Source organism: Rhinichthys klamathensis, unplaced genomic scaffold (genome assembly GCF_029890125.1).
Source record: "Rhinichthys klamathensis goyatoka isolate OS25496 unplaced genomic scaffold, OSU_Roscu_1.1 h1tg000184l_1, whole genome shotgun sequence".
In the NCBI taxonomy this organism is placed as follows: Eukaryota; Metazoa; Chordata; class Actinopteri; order Cypriniformes; family Leuciscidae; genus Rhinichthys; species Rhinichthys klamathensis.
In genome coordinates, this window is record NW_026606712.1 from 1919834 (window position 1) to 1938422 (window position 18589).

Below are 18589 nucleotides of genomic sequence, written 5' to 3' on the forward strand. Positions count from 1 at the left end.
GTATAATTTGTTTTATCTCTTTATATTATAGTTATATTACCATTGTAGTATATATTTTTTTACATTTTTTTTTAATGATTTACCAGTGCCTGTTTTTTTTTCTTCAATTTTTTTTTTATAAACAATGAAATGGGATTTGCCAACGCTATCTCACGACCAATTCGTACGAATTTGTACGAATGATTAAAAGGTGGCTAATTCGTACGAATTCATACGAACTCACTCGTACGGATTCGTGCGATTTGTCTAAACCCACGTGATGGGTAGGTTTAGGGGCGGGGTCAGGGGTAGGTCATTCGTATGAATTCATACGAATTTGGAATTCGTAAAATATGTACGATTTAGCAAAAATCCTACAAATTCGTATGAGTCAGGTTGTATAAATTGTTACGAATTAGCCACTTGTACAAATTCGTACGAATTGGTCGTGAGATCGGGTTGGATTTGCATGTTTTTCCTGGTCTGCTGCCTTTGATGTCAAAGCTCACGATAGTCACTAATAAATGGGTTTGTGACTGGTGAAAAAGCACGAAAAGCATAGCTGAGTGGCTGCATTTCGAAAAGATCAGTGATAAACGACACCACAAACTTTGCGCTTTTAACATTTGCCCTGTCCTGAGGGTAATGCTGTAGCTTGATGCTTCACACTATATGGTTCAGTGCATTGGGGGGACGCTGATGCGAGTCATGTGAAAGAGTCTTTCGTTCTTTGTGAAGCTTATGGGCATTGAAAGTAATACTGTAGTGAATATACATTCCTTGCACACAGGTTACATTTCCTCAATTCATTTCCCAGTAATCCCCTAAATGTGTAACTGTTTGTATATGGACCTCATCGACAATTTGGAGAGAGGCATTTAGATGGTTACCTACTCAGTGAAGCCTGCACAATGTTATTTTTTAATATACCGAACAGTGGTTTAAAAACAAACTCATCACCTCATCAGTATTTGTCTTATAGTTTGGATGGATGTAGATCAGAATGGATGTTATAATCCCAGCAAGAAACATTTGTCCCTCAGTTTTGTAGTTGTATAGTTGTATGTATTAGTTAATAAACATCCACCAAACTAAAATATCACAAGAAATTAAAAAAAGTATTGTACATTAAGCAAGTGCACATATTAGAGTATTTTAGAATATTTTTGTAACCTTTTACAATTAAATGTGAAAAGTGAAGGCACATTTGCCCTTGGAAAAAAGCTAGATAACATTTTGAAATGCAAGCAAACATTTTACACATTTATTTTTAAAACCATAAAGGGATCTACTGCTCTTACAGCATTTAGCTCTTACAGCTTTTCTTTAAGATGGTACACTTATGTGTCTGTTGTTTGGATGGACAAACCTCAGTTTTTATGTTTCCATGGGATTTTTTTTTTCCCACATGGATTGTTTCAACCATTTAAAGCAGTTCACAGTTTTTTATTGTACAAAATTGCCAGTGTTCTGCAGTGAAGCAAGTAAATGGAGTAACTGACATCAGAAGACATGTCTTTGTAACAGAGGCTGGAGTATTCAGAATTTGGCCTGTTCTTGTCAAGGAAATCTTGCCTTTCATCATTTTGATCCTTTTCTTCTATTAGTGTGTAGCAGGGTCTGATCTGCAGCATGCTATAGATGTTAGCATGTGTGCCTTGCAGTCCTTCATAAATATGCATCACTCAAGAATACTGTAGCAAACTATATTCGGTTTTTGCTCTGGAAAAATAACGGCCTTGTTTGCATATTGTTAGGAATATAATTGAAGGCACAGGGTATTTAGTTCTTACTTCGTAAAGAGTTATTCTGTGTAATTGCTTTAGAGAGTTGATGCACAGATGTCAGTTTTGTTTATAGTTCCTCTTCTAGTCGCAATTTGAACGTGGGCATGTGCAAAAGTAGTATTTAAGGGTTTATTATGATTATTTTTAATAGTATTTTACTTTACCAAGAAAGTGTTTCTTGTACTTTCGGACATCATGTTTTCGTGCCGCATTTTGCACATCCGATCACATGTATAAAACCAACCTTAAAGGCAGTGAGAGATGGGATTAGATGGTATATTGTAGTAGGAATAGGATTTAATACTGTGGAGCACAAGTGTAGCATGATTGTCGTGGAAGGGCCAAAGGGAACAGGACGCCCCAGTCCAGCCAGCCTTCAGGGGAAGCCACAGTTCTGGATCGCTGCACTGTTGGGCCCATTTGGTTGCAGTGCCTTTGGAGAAAAGTTTACACAAAAAAAGTATTTTTGTAAGCGAGTCTTTGACTTGCAGTGAAAACAATCAAAGCTCCTACTTTTTAAAAAAAATCAGTAGTGCTTATAATATGTATTGCATCATGGATAAGATCAGATTTTTAGCCACAATTCTGGCGGTGCTGTTGAGATTTGTCACATCAGTTCCACATGTTCTTATTTCATAAACCACAAGTTACATGGGGAGAAGTTTTTAAAACACGTGTGCAGTTGCCAATGCTGTTGGTTTCTGTTTTAAAATGAGGACCTGTGTTTTGTATACAGTTCGTGCCACATTGTACAAAGAAAAGTGTTGTTTAGTGATTGTTTTCATGCCAATATTAATGAAAAATAGTTTATTTTGTATTTTTTATCTGATGTACTTTTCAGTCATAGGAATTTCTTTGTTGCATGAAATATTTTTCAGGAGATAATTTTGAGTGCAAAAGGGAAATTTAATGTAATTTGTTACATTAAATCAGGTCTTAGCCTAAAAATGTTTTCTTGACATTTTGGATTGGTTTGCTTTTCTCTGTTGGCCAATGTACATAGCTCTTTTTTTTTATTTATTATGATATTATTTAATGCTTCAAAAGAAAAAGATTCAATAAAGATCAGTGCATGGTGCAAACACTGTAAAGCTGTTATCTGTCTTTTATTTGTTTTACAGAAGTGCTGTTCATTAATACAATAACCACGTTTATTCAGGAAAAGAGTTCAGCCTGATTGATTTAAACTACAAGTGTATTGATAAACTGTCTGTTGTATCCCAAATTTTCCTCCTACAATGACATGTAAGTAGAATAAAAAAATAAATATTAAAATTATCAATTTAAATGCTACAAGTGAATTTAGCCATCACAATATTGTACAGAATGTGTACAGTAACAATTATTTTGATTTTTTTCTAAAGATTACATTGAAAATTTATTTGAACAGTGTGTTTTTTGTGATTTTAAATATCAACTGTGAGTGTAAGATGACTGCATGCAGAGGTAATGTAAATATAAAATATGCAATTAAATAATCAGTATCAGACATTTATTTATATATGTATATAGGCTGGTAGATATTTTGCATTCCCAACTAAAAAAATACATACAAATTCCTACTACAGAGAATTGGTGTTTTGACAGCTTCATAACCACTAGATGGCACAGAAGTACACAATTTCACTGCATGTTCAACAAACCTAAGGTCGACAGCAACCTTATGGCGCGAGGAGGAATAATCACAGAAGCTCGCACGTCTCCCGTCGCGGGAATGGATTGTCTAATCAAGATAAAATCTCCCACTTTAATAGTATTTATAGCACCTTACTTGATTAAAACAGGCTGTGGGGCTGTGAGGAATGATTGCCTCAAAATGTAAGTCCGCATACAAGTTCGAGGGACTTTATTTAAATTGAATACATAGGCTACACTTCTTTAGCTACTGTCACGTGCCAGTGATTATCCCTCCTGGTGGCCATGTTGGCGACCCCTGACATATGGAAACGTACATAGGCCTAATACTAATAAGCCGATTGACTGGTCTTATCAACACAGTGTCCACTTTTTGAAAAATTCACCACTACCTCTGGTATTTAAACTGTCTTCATGTTGGATAATACAGCTATTATTAAGAAAACAGAGGAGTTAAAGCTGTTAGGACTCACTTTGGTAGGTGACGGTGTGTGTGTGTGTGTGCGCGCTGTAGGTATTATCAATGTACTGAAGCATAGAATCTGCCTTCCTCTGACTGGGAAAAGATCAGTGTGTGGAACAGTGGCGTCACGAGGGCCACACAGATGGACTGAGCTCTTTTCTCCAACAGAAATATGATCAGGTTTTATTGCATGCTGCTCATATAAACTTTTAATGAAAATTGGAAGGGATGTTATTAATGATACTGCTGATGTTAGTCGGTCTAGCTGTATTTGGGTCTTCAGAAATGAGAAATTCCACTCAGGATCACAAAGGGGTGTAAGCACATATTTGGTATGTTTTGTAATTGTAGTGTAAGGACTTGCAGACTAAGAATGACTAAGAATGGCTAAGAACTGTCAGCAAAGACACAATTTATAATCATAATCGCATGTGTACTAATATAGATGATTTGTATGCAGAGCTGAGTTAGTTACTGTAGGTAGCTTGCATTTGTTTCCACATTTTATCTTAGTGCATAGACCCTAAAGATATTTGCAAGTAAGGATAAACTAGTGCAATGCCCGTGCAAAATTTTTGTGTGTTTTTAGTAATTGTTGGTTTGGTATGTTTGAGTTGCTGAATAGCCTAGGCTACTATTACACAGGAGCCTAAACTCTGAGAAAACGATAATGTTAAGCGCACCAGAATAAAATATAATAATCAGAATTAAACAGTGTAGCTGACTTACAGATTCAGTTAAATCACTACTTTTTCAAAAGTGAATCGCTACTTTTTCAAAAATGAATCGCTACTTTTTCATAGTTCTATACATAGTTAACTCGCGATTAATCGCACATTTTTATCTATTCTAAATTTCTCTTGATTTCTTTTTGTCCCATTATTTTTTCTCATTTTAATTATCAACATGGAAAAGTGGATCGGCTTGCTTTGTGCAAATGTTTTTTATTGAAAACAACATTGGCATATACTCAATTTCAATTTCTCAAGTGTTCAATTTCACACTAACATTCTCACTTGGATCAAATAATCTCTCACACAATGTAACTGTCCATCAATAAAAGGGTGAAAGAAATACTGACGAGGTCCTGATATTCTTTCACAAAAAGCCCAAACAAGTGTGTGCGGCGTGCCTGTTGTTTTGTTTCCGGTCTAGCTAGATCCGCTTGCGCTTTGGTCGACGAAACGACAAAACGTCCTCGCGTGGCATGTTTCGATGAATGGGTTTCATAGCGCCGCTCATGCTGTGTCCTGTTGCAAAAGCATGTGAAAAAAACTACAAAGTTTGCTAGGCCAAAAAGACCGTTAATCGTGCGATAAAAAAATTGACGCCGTTAAAATGGGTTTGCGTTAACGCCGTTAATAACGCGTTTAAGTGACAGCCCTAGTATAATTACATTGTAATAAACGGATAATTACACTGTAATGTATAATTCCATTGTAATTATTCTTTTACCGATATATTTACCGATATCTTTTGCATTTCTAATCCAAACAATGTCAAACTGCACTGCACTTACTCGTGCCCGTAGCAAGACACCTGTCAAGTTTAAAATCCATCGGACTAACAGTTCGAGAGATATTTGATTAACAGACAGACACACAGACAGACAGACGTTCCTGTAATTTATAGATAGATGCAATATGCAGCATGACTCTTTTAACAATTTTCATCCGCAGGCTACCAAAAGATTAATTAAAAAGCCTGTTACCTAAAAACTCAGTATTTATAATCTAAAAATCAATATTTACCCTATCAATTAAGCCTCCAGAGCCGTTTCTGTTTCTGAATTTATGAAACAGCTTTTCCCTTTGGGGAATATGACTAATTATTCACTACAGATGCACAGAAGCACATTTAAAATAAATAGGAAATAATTAAATGATTTGAGATTTTAAATGGCAAAAATGTAAATGTACACCATGATCCTGAGACCGAGACCAGTTAGAGCTATTTCAGTCCTACCAATATCAAACAGACCTCTCAGGTTGAATAGAAGATGAGATCCCGCCAAGGGTTTTGCAAAGTGATTGCCTTTTTAATTAGTTAAACTTCAAAATGACATGCAGGTATTTTGTGCTTTGTTAATTGAATCAGAACTCCCAATTGATTTCCTGCCTCTCCCTTTTTGTCTTTGAGCGAGACTAGATGTTTTTAATGAATGTAGACACTCTTTTTACAGTTTTTGTTGGTCCAGTGGTGTCTGTGCATGTCACTGTGATCATTTTCAACAGCAGTCTAATGAGAAATGCTAATGAAAATGGTCTGCCGATAGGTCGCGTGGACCGAGGGCATAAACTGTCTATCACGTTTTTCCTTCGCAATGAGATCAGTGGTGTCAACCCCTTTATTGAATTAGAATTAGATCGGCTGAAAGGGCCTGGCAAATGTGTCAGCAAGTTTAATTTTAGGTGGTATTAAAGGGCAGGAAAAGATCAAAAGTTTTCAAAGTGTTTCTAAGAAATATTCTCCTTGCAGGCACACGTTTCAAGAGAGCGAGGGTTATAGCCCTCGTCCTCTTGAACCATGTTCCTGCTGCTAGTAATTTGCATAAAACATGCCTAAAGCTTTCCTTAGGAAAGCTCACTCATGCTTTCTTTAGCTTGCACATGTGTGGCAAAGTCTTTAAGTAATGCATTTGGCCAACCTTGTATTCAAATTACTTATTAGGCCAGCATATATGATTTTTGTGTTTGTGGGGTTTCAGTCCAAGGTAAAAAGTATAGCCCATAAATTTGATGGTCAATTTAAGAATACATTTAAATTCTGAGGAATACTGCAGGCAAGATTTCCAGCAATATCTGTGGATGTTCTTTGCCTTACTTCAAGGTGCCTGTAATAGTTCTGTTAGTTGACCGTGCTGTTAGTTGACCTTGCTGTTAGTATGTTGTTTTTTGAAAGGCCAGCTGGCGTGTCCCCAGGAAATAACCCAGGGAGATGATTGCAGATGTTTAGATGCAGCACTCCTCTCTCTCCTCTCTTGAATGAATGCTATCACAGCTGAGGCGAAATGACTGACGGAGGGTTAAAGTAAGCCATCACACACATCTGCCATGCCACTAAAGTCAAAGCTTCTGTCCCTCTGCAGAGGAGGTGATAGCATTGTAGGGATAAACTTGTTGACACTTTGCTGTCTCCACAGGACATAATTGTCCTGTAAACATGTTTTTGAAAAGATGCCAGGCTGGGCTGATGGACTGCGGTACAACAGCTTTCTAAAATAAATGCTGAAATCATGTCTACAGCAAAGACGTCATCCATCTATCTGTCTATCTATCTGTCTATCTATCTGTCTATCCATCCATCCATCCATCTCCATCCATCCATCTTCCGTCCGTCTATCTAATGCTTGATTCTGCTGATTGGTTGACGGACATTCTAAGGTGTGCACTTATTTTCAGGGAAACGCACGGCTAAATAGATCCAGGCAGGTCTTAACCGCATTACAGTTCCATATCACTTTGATTTCAGTTATTACAAATGTCTTTACAGGCTACAATTAGCCTGGATGCCAGCCCGAACCCCGCCCACAACATTTTTTGGTCGGGAAGTTCGGTCTGGACTCGATCCATTGAGGAGTAATTATGATCGGTTCAAAATTAGTCGGGCCAATCAAATTGCCAGGGCGGGCTTTATACGATGATGGACAGATGATCTGCAGTTATGTAATCATCGCGTTATCAAAGAGCGCTTGGGTTGAACTGGTTTCCCTCAATAATGACTGCCGCTGGAGAACTGAGATGTAGAGATTCCGCTATCGCGTCTGTTGTAAAAGAAATCGACAGCGCATTAATTTTAAAAGACGAACAGAGAACTGCAATCAAGGCATTTGTCGATCGGAAAGATGTGTTTGCCGTCCTTCCTACGGGATTAAGCAAAAGTTTATTTTATCAGCTGGCTCCGATGGTCACTAAGAAGATGGGACGCAATGAAAACCCTGTGGTTGTTGTGGTTTCTCCTTTGGTCGCACACTCGCACTCATGGAGGACCAAGTAAAAGAAGCAACACTCGTTATTTTACTACTTCTTCCAGTGTGCGTGCAGTTGAGTTATGTTGACAACTATGCTATGCAACTATGTAGCTGACTTACTGCGTTGCTCTGATTGGTTGTAGGTCTATCCAATTGAGTGCAGAGTTTTTTTTTCCTGGTTCGGTTAAGACACGCCTCATAATCAAAGCCCTATGGAGCAGAATCAGACTCACATTCTGACTAGAATATGAGTATGACGAAGTCAGGCTAGGCTACAATAGCAAAAGAACCAAAACCCACAACGACACTAACCAAGCAAATATACATATAGTAAACATTAGGATAAAAACGACAAATTATCTCCATGTTTTATTATGTACGGAAAGCACATACTCTTTCTCCCGCTCTCTCTCCCACTCAAACGCACACACATACAGTACACACACATACACACACACACACACACACACACACACACACACACTCACACAGAAATGTATTGTCAGTGCTGCTCTGATGATTTTATCAGTAAAATAGCTTAGGAACTTAAAAGCTACATGACATTTCTCACTAGCGAGGTATAACGGCGCTGTTCTTGAAGCAGATAAACTTACGGTTTCGCTATTAGTAGAGACGCTGCTGCCGAACACTGTTGAGAGACACTCAGACGCAGGTAATTCACACACGCTTTATCTCTCTTTTTCTCTCCTACATACAAGAACATTTTAAGGACAAAAACCTGACAAATGTCTTGAAATACAACATCTGAACAATGTCTTGAGGTGTGGTAACCGTATAGAAGCGTAATAATGGACTCTGGTTCATTGAATTAAAAAAACAAATGCACACCAGAGGTGTAAATAATAATGCACAATACCATCTCGGGTGTGCATTCGTTTCTAATAATTCAACCGACCGTCGTCAATTATTCCTCGATTACACACACACACACACACACACACACACACACACACACACACACACACACACACACACACACACACACACACACACACACACACACACAACAAACTTCTGAAATAAAATTCATTTTGATATGTTTATGGAGTGTAAAGTGAAAATCAGGATGATACTGCTGTCCTGGAATCATAATGTTTTTTTTTTAAACTGTTTGGCATAATCTTTCATTATTATTAAATATATATATATAACACAATGTTTACCTTGGAAAATATATTTTAAAACGTTTGTAAAAATAATGAGGTGTACACTCGTGTAAGGAAAATATGAGATTACTTTTTACTTGATGGTTACGCCACATGATATTTTTTTGTCATTCAGTTTAATCTTCTCTTGAAAAGGGTATGAAAGTTTATACCAACATGAATACAAATATTACATATATATTTTCTAGACGCATGTTTCAAACTAGACTTTTAAAATATTTTTTTCCTTTTATCTTTGACATTGTAATTTGTTATTGACCCCAAAAAAGTCAAGACCTAAAGGTCTCATCTCTAAATGGATTTTACACATAGTCCATTTGTGTCACAAGTGCAGAGGTTTAATTTATCTGTCATCATAAAGAGCTTGTATAAAGATCTAAAAATCTGAGACAAAAGCACTTAAACGGCATTACTGATGATTTATCACTCTAGATGCGATTCAGGTGAACTCTTCATCCTGATGATGAAGTCATCTATCACCTAACTGCATCCTGATGTACCGAAAGACCAATCTTAATATCCTGCAGCCTCCGATCCTTATATTTAAATTCCCTCTGGTCTTCCCTTTGACATCATGAGAGAATTTGTGGGCATAAGTTGATACGCCACAGCTAATGGATCAAAGCAGAGGAGCTCTAGAGATCCGCTTCTTGAGTATTTGAATTAGCCGTACATCATATATGTCCTACGGTGTCACTGATGGATTTGTTTCGAAACCACTTGCATAGAGTATCATGTCATGCAATTGCATACTTTGAACACGACAAGCGTACTAATGGGCCCTATGTTGGTTATTGCCGTGGAATGGCATTATATTTGCCTTAGATGACCTTGAGAAGTTTTTGAGGGAAGTGGTTATTATGGTGGATCAGCACAAGTGTATCAACCTGCACTCATCCACTGCTGATGAGATCGTAGCAGGTGCTCTTACTCTGCTGACAGGTCTCTGGGATTTATCTTAGGAAATGGCAATAAAGGGAACGTTGCAAATGGAGTTAGATATGTGACCATCTGTGTTTATTCTCTGACTCACCCTGCTGGGGTTAATGGAAGTGGAACCACACCAGGGTTAAAATGAGTCATAGAAGTAACTTTTCCATCGTGAAGGAAGAGAATCCATCACTGTATCATTGAACTGATTGCTACAGGTTGGATCAATGGTTCAAATGATAATGATGATCAATGTGATTCAGAGGGTTAGGAAATAGAGGCACTATAGAGACACCCATTATACTCTCTTCTTCTGTCTTTCACTTAATGATGACATTACATTCATGATTGTTTCATACATTTGTACATACTGTTATGAAAGGTAAGAGAGGACCCATTTGTAGAAGTACATCTAAAAGCATCAAAATAATATGTCATAATTTTATGTTTGAGGTATAGGCCTTTTCGAGATATTACTACCACTGAAAGCTTTCCAAGGGCTTTTTTCTTTGACAAAGCATTCAAATTATGCCATTTTGTCCCATTTGTTGGTTGAAGCACAGGAGACTGGGGATGGTTGTAACCCTTTAGCTTTAATAGCCACTATCTTTCAAAAGGTCAGTATGTTTAAAAAAAAAAATGTTTTCTTGTTTGAATAAATCTTGTTAAATAAATTAATTCTTATAATTCAGCAAGGAAACATTAAATTAATCAGAAGTGACAGTATAGACATTTATAATGTTACAAAAATGTCTATTTCAAATAAATGCTGTTATTTTGAACTTTCTATTCATCCAAAAATCCCGGAGAAATGTATCATGGTTTCAATAAGGAACTTTGCAACTACCTGTGATTTAACTCTCATTAGAGTATTAGTAGACTGTTAGTAGAGGGTCAGGGTTAAGTGTTAGGATTCAGGTTAGTAGAATAAGTTGACATGAACTTGCAAAGTTACATATAGTCAGTAGAATATCTGTTGTGGAGCATCAAATTAAGCAGACGGTCTACTAATACTCCAATTGACATGTAGTTCCAAAGATACTTAATAGACTGTCTAAAGTAAACCATCGGAATGAAATGTTACTAAAAACTCTTACCAAAGCACACACTTTTGAAATTAGTTTTTTTGGTCCATTTATCTCAAATTTTGAGGTAATGTTCCCATATTTATCTGTTAAAGATTACGATAGTTGAATTTATTTAAGCAATTAAATTGTACATAGTTTCATTTATCTTGGATCTTTACTGGCTTGCACAAAACCCAGACATAAACCCCACTGAAGATTTTGTAATGAATTATTAGAATGACAGCAAGCCAGAACCGATCGGCCCCTTGTGTCTGAATTGGAGAAAATTCCTGCAGTCATGTTCCAACATCTAGTGGAAAACTTCCAAGTAGAAGAGTTGGGAGAATCAACTCCTTATTAATTCCAGAGGTTTAAAAACATCTGCGCAGTGACAGTTTAGTGACAGATTCAAACCTTAAAAAATATATATGTTTTCGCATGCTTTCAAACCTCTATGAACGTTTATACAATAACACAATTGATGCAAACAATTACATGCAATAAACCCTTTAGAACATAAATGGCATTTCTGAATGTCTCAGTATTTGGGTTGTCTGTCTTTTAATTAATGATGAAACTTGATGATCAAACCTGAGGATCACGTTCTCCAGAATGATTTGAGATTTTTCAAAGAAAATCTTGAGCTTCAATAGAAAACATCTGACCATCTGTACAAAGAGCCACATGATCAATGTTGTCACACATTTTCTTCTTTCATTAGTGACCCAGAATCGAAAAATCTGAATTCATTGTGTCATAACTTTTTCAAAGAAAATAAAAACAACAACAACAAGATTTGTGGGCTCCTTGGTAGTAAAGATTAAAACATGTAGGGTAACATGGGGGAAGATTCCCCCCTTAAGAACAATGTGGATTACATATTTACATATAAGTTTAGCATGTGTAGGACAATGATGGATCAGCCAACACTGTAAAAAAATTGCTGTAGTTATGCAGCTGTTTGCCAGTAACTTACTGTAGATTTAAATTGATGTTATTTACTGGCAACAGTTTGTTCAAAGTTAAATGAACATTGAACATTAACAAGTCTTTGTCTTTACAGAATAAAATGATAAAATAACAATCTAATGCAAAGCATTCTGGGAACCAGAAATCTTCATCAACCTTTTTCTGTTTTTTTTTTCCTTCAGATTTTGGTTCCCAGAATGCTTTGCATGAGGCTGTTATTTTAGTTTTATTCTGTAAAGATAAAGACTTGTTAATGTTTAATGTTCATTTAACTTTGAACAAACTGTTGCCAGTAAATAACATCAATTTAAAACTACAGTAAATTACTGGCAAGCAGCTGCCAGTAATACTGTAATTTCTACAGATTTTTTTTACAGTGAATGTGTTATTATAGGAAATACATAGAAACATTTGCTAATTTATTTGTTATAGCAAAACATGTCAAATATTAAAAGAGCAGTAAGATGGTCCCTACTGGGTACTTAAAGCTCCAGTCGGCAAGTCTGGCAGATTGAGTGGATTTAGGAAAATTTTGAATGTTTACAACTCTCATGCCCCTCCCCCACTATCAACGGATACCCTCCCACCCAGTTCATGCTCGTCAGTGCGTGTGCACCAGATTTTCAGTGAACGTCAGGGCTCTCAAGTGTCACGCATTGAGCGTGACAGTCACTCATTTCGGTCTTTTGTCACGCTCTCCCGCCACACATTGTATTTCTCACGCTGAAAAACTATTTGTAATATATTTAATATGCCGCAGCGCCCAAAACTCTGGCCGCGCCGCTCTCACTGTGGAACCGGCATGAATCAAGCGCGTTTCCTCTGGTGTTGTTCGTCGAGCTACACAATAGCCAATCAGAAAATAGCACTATTGTATCTGGGTAAGATTTAACGCAACAACCAATGACAAAAATGTATCCAACCCCCCGTCGGCTGGGTGTCACTCTTACCTGTCTTCAAAACTTGAGAGCCCTGGAACGCGCCCGTCTCATCAGCATCCATCAACACCATGGAGTATTTGGAGGTATGCTGTCCTGGCTAATCTACCGATAGATTGCAATTGCTAACGTCATTTATACTCTAAATGAGCTTACTTGATTTTCCGCCATCACTCTTCGTTACTGCGCGAACTTCCGCGAACTTCAGGCGTGTGCATGTGATTGTAACGTGCGCCCGATCTGTGATTGACAGTCAGATATCACACCCCCCTGCGCTGATTGGACCCGATGAACCGGGAGCTGTGGATTTTTGCAAAACAAATAACAAGCTCCAGGTGGAGTTAGAAGCACGGGTTTTTTTCTAAAACCACTTTATTTATGTTGTTCTGTCAGATTATAGTGTCGATTTCACTGAATATGATCAAAAAAATGTTGCCGACGGCAGCTTTAAGTCAATAATGTAAAATACTAAATCAACTATTCTATTTATTTAATAGAATAAGTCTCTTCGATTACATAAATAGAAAGGGTTATGTATTTTTTCTACTTCAAAATAAAAACTATAACTGTTACTCGCAACACATTCTCATCCTAAGGTGTCATCTAACTGACACTTTTGACCATGCGTCAACATGCCGACGCACATGGTACCCCTTAAGCGTCAACATGAGACGCTCATCGTCTCATATTGACGCTTAACCCTCTGGAGTTCTTCGTTTTCCAGTCACACTCAAGACCTTCGCGGTCAAAAGTGACCGGACCCCTGAAATCAATTTTTATTTTTTTTCAGTAAAATCAATGAAATTTATTTTTGTTCAATAATATTTTTTCTTTTTCTTTTTTGTGTTTTGAGAGAATTTTATGAAAATAATTAATATTTATGCAATAATTATGATCAATTTTTTCCCATTGAATATAATAGAAAATTTATATATATATATTATTTTTATTATTTTTTAATTAATGCTGTATTTCAGGTTAAAGTGGATCCTTGGCCTATAGAAAACATTTTTTTAAATCACATTGGAGCCATCTGGTGGATGTAGTGAGCATAATTATCATGCAATATCATATTTTAACCACTAGATGGATTTACAGCCTCTGTAGAAAGGCTTGTGAATTCTAGTTGTTTTTGCACATATTTGCCTATTTTTTTCAGGTTGTGGATTTTAATTTATAATAAGTGATTCTCAAAGACTATTTTTGTCAAGTTTTTTGTTTGTTTGGTTGTTTAATTTTATTTTTTAAAAATAAAATAAAAATTATATTATTTTCGCATAGACATGAAAATCACTATCCAAACTTAAATTGTTGTAATTCAAGAATGCTTTGGAATATAGACCTATGGTTGGTCTTGTTTTAAAGAAGACATTTGCCAGATTATTGTAGAAGTGAAAGAAATTATGAAAGTGAAACAGAAAAAAAGTTATGAAAGTTTGAGTTAATAAAAATGAACAATGTAAAATTTTTATTATTTATATTTTATATAAAATATATATATTATAAAATATATTTTACTCTAAAACTGCAAGAAAATGAAAGCCAAAAATCTTAAGAAGTTGTGTTCCAAATTTTAGGTTGATATCTCAAAAAATAAGCTTTCAGTCAAGATTTTATTTTGGCGCATACCAAACTTTTTCACTAGATGCATGGAACGCCAAGCTTCCTTACTGACCATATAAGGGCGCCTCCATTTTCATATATGTTTTGAGTGATCTGAACCATGTATTTCCATAATTTTCATACAATTTATGAAGTAGACATCCTATTCAGAAGTAGTATGGGTAGTTTGACAGTATTTGATTTGAATTCAACCTCTAATAAACACATCAAAAGAGCACATATGTGCTGCAATAGGCCTGGAGGTTACTAGGGAAGAATTCCATCGTTTGATCTTACACTGTGTGTGTGTGTGTGTGCGTGTGTTCAAGAGAGAGAGACATAGTGTGTGACCTTTGCATTTTGGACCCAATGTCTCCCCTTTATTTGATTCATTGATTTGATTTCACATATTCTCACATTTCTCTGTTACAGTTTCACCAGTCTCATATTTCCCTATGTGTGTGTCTGTGTCTGTGTGTGTGTGTGTGTGTGAGCATGTCTATTTTGCAACCTTGATGGCTTACAGTCTCATGCTTTCATATCTGTGTGCTTTTTATTCCTTACATTGATGAATAATTGCTTTATTTCACACATTTCCCAAAATTAGCTTTTGCAATGACACACGTTTATTTGTGTGTGCGTGTGTTTTTGTGTGTATAAGTGTGTGTGTGTGTGAGTGTATTTGTCTGTTTTGCACTCTTGATGTTTTAGAGATTCACCCCTTCACTGTGTTGTGCTTTTTTTCTGCATCGTGGCTGATTTGTAGATTGTACGCACAAAAAACCTCTGTATTTTCATATTTTTGCCATTTTCCCATTCATATCCTATGGCCGGTCATTTTTGACCGAAGGCCATGAGTGTGACTATTTTTTTTACGACCACTTAGACTTTTCAAATCATGTCCCCAATTTTTTTGTGTGTTCATATACTAAGTACCATAAAAGTCACCAAGTTTCGTACCATTCCGATGAAGCTACGATTTTTAACATTTTTTTATTTAAAAAATTCCGGTCGGAAACGACCGAAGAACACCAGAGGGTTAAGGGGTACCATGTGCGTCGGCATGTTGACGCATGGTCAAAAGCATCAGTTAGATGACGCCTTGGGATGAGAACGGGCTGTTACTCCACAAATCTAAAAACTTTAATGTGTTCACAAATCCCTCATTAACAAATATACACAACAAACGTTGATTTCCAGAGACACAAAAATAGATCAACTAACCTCAAAACTGGTTTGGCTGACTAAATCTCACAAATGGTGATATTCGGATGGAATGACAAAATTAAAAAAAATTCAGTCATGTATCAAAAGTGCTGAGATGAGATTTTGTGTCATCTATGGTCAGGATGTTACATTGTTATTACATCACATGTACGTTTTGCAGTTCTTCATGACCATGGATCAGGTTTGGATTACAAAATTTTATTTGAATTTGGTGTGCAATGGAAATATGAATGCAGAATGTGTCAGATTATAAAACGTATTTGATGTCAGCGCATCTGGGGATAATACTATCTTCAAGATATTCACTGATTCTGGGTTGTTGTTGTAGTTTTTTTAATCCAAAGAGTGCTCCTTATACTTTCTATAACACCCAGTTCCTGTGAAAGACGTGCTACTGAGCTCGGGTTAAGAACTGCTGCGGTTTGTAGTATGTAACAAAATTACTATTCATCAGCTTCCAAACTCTGCTCTCAGTAGTCGCTCGTTCTTACTAAAGTGAAATACCATTATTGCGTATTATAGGCTAATCAAGCCCTATTCTGCAGATTGAGTGATGTGACAGTTGCTAATGAGAATTAACATGAATATGAAGGGCAATGCTAGTGTCTGTGGAAGGCAAAGATGGAGCTCTTGCTGAGACAAGGATTCATGACTATGAATAGGCTACTTGAATGAGGATTACGGCGTCATGCAAACTCTTTTGTTATTGTAGTGTTCCCACTGTCATTCAGACTTTTATGAATTCTGTTTAGTCCATCTTTTGCTTTTGTAAATCTCACAAAGTGTCATGAAAACAGAAATGAAGAGGCGAAGGTTGTTTAATTCATTGTATTCTCTTCTTGTGTTTGTGTGTGTGTTCCCGTGTGTGTGTGTGTGTGTTCCCATCAAAAATCGGAGGCCAGGTTAACTTAGTGAACCATCTCTGATTCTATTCACATTGGCTTCCATTAAAAAAGTACAAATGATTATTCACAATCAAGCACAGTACATTTAATTAAAATCAAATTGCATCCTTCATGCACCCAAATTACAAATTTGAATTAATGAAAATGTACACGATTAATTGTTTATAGAGAAAGTATGACAAATCGATGTAATACACTATACATTTTCTACATTTTTTTTGTATCCACCATAATTTAAAACAGGGTTTTCAAAACATTTTGAAGTCAAGGACCCTAATATGATGACATTTAAATAGGCAAATGCTTGTCTATGATTGGATCATTATTGCTGTGATTATTATGTTTCTAGCATGTTAAATGTTTGGTGACAGTTCTTCTAACCCTAACTGATGGAGTGTGAAGCTTTTCATTTCTTAAACGACCATGTAAACAACATATTCCAGGATGACAATGAGAATGACATAAACTCTTAAGCGTTTGCCCATTTAAATCCAAAAAGCGACTTTTTTTGACTGGACAGTGTACGTAAATACCCATTTACACTGAATATTAAACATGATATTATAAGAACAATGAAATAATTGGCTTTTATATTGTATTTGTTCTAAAGCCAAAGCAAGTGATTCAAATATCTGGAAAATTCACAATTAGTCGACAGTGTATTCTTTCTAACTGCTAGAGAACAGTTAGATGCATAACCTGAAACATTTTAATTTCTTTTTCTTTTCAATGCAATAGCAGTTTTCACAATCACAACAAATATAATTTTAAACAGCTTTATAAATGAGCTTATATTGCCTTACAACCAAGCTAAAGGCAACAGAGGCAAAGAAAAACTCTGTAGAATGACACAAATACTAAACTATTCTTTAACATATTTGTATGTTTCCAAGTGGCCACTTGGAAATAATTATATTTTCACAAAACAATGTCAATTTAGAAAGAATAATGAAATAGTATGAATATTCAATTTGGTGAATGTGTTTAAAATTACTGCGTTAAACATGTTTAATTAATATATTTAGTTAACTGAGAGTCCTGGTTATGTTGTGTTTTTTTTTCATGCAAATGTTCTGTTTAGCTGCTAATGGCCTTTGTGGGGCCCCGGACCCCAGTTTGAAAACCCATGATTTAAAATACACCTGTCCTGCTTTTTTTTATTAAAGGCCTGTTCACACCAACACAAATGTTTGGGAAGAAAATTAGAAAAATCTGATTTTCGCATTTCCAAAGAGTAAAAAAAAAAAAAACTAAAAACACAGCGCTGCACAACTTTCCATTTCTGACACCTGTCTGTCACAGAGAAGAAAGGAAGTTTCACTCAAACAGCCATTCAGATTTTTGTATTTGCTTTTTTAATTTGTTTTTAATCAAACCACACCAAATACAAGTGTAGGCTACAAAGAATGAGTGCCAGATCTGGATCCTTTCTGTATGCTATTCACTGTCACCTAGAAAAATAGTCTGCTCAAGTCATAGCTCTTTGATGTAACAGTCTTTGCAGTGCAATGCATACTTGTTTTCAAGTAGCTAAACTTTAATGAGTGTTGATCATTGTTGTGTTGGCTGCTTGTCTAGGGTTATTTTTCTATAATGTGCATTTAAATTGGACGAAATGTGAGTCAAAAGAGTTTAGAACACCTCTCTGTAAAAGAAGTTGCCACATTAACTGCATGTGAATGTTCAACTTTGTCTGAATAGCTGTTCATAGCTGTTTATCACATTTGTTATCGCATTTTTGCATGCGAATATTGGTCTTAATTCAGAATTTATGTACAATCAGTGATGTCTACAAAACAGTGCTCTTTATTTACATGAAGTCACACTGTATGTGTATGTGATAATGCTATGTAACTGGATGGATGGATACGAACACAAACTAAGCTACATGTTACATTCGAATCACATGCTTTTTGACAGTACTGCGAGA

At 36.1% G+C, this 18589-nt stretch overlaps 1 protein-coding gene across 1 annotated transcript in view; it reads left to right on the top strand.

Moving 5' to 3' along the window:
• The window catches only part of eif3ba (eukaryotic translation initiation factor 3, subunit Ba), a 179154-nt gene that overhangs the window by 21808 nt on the left and 138757 nt on the right, over positions 1 to 18589 (top strand). The window lies entirely within an intron of this gene.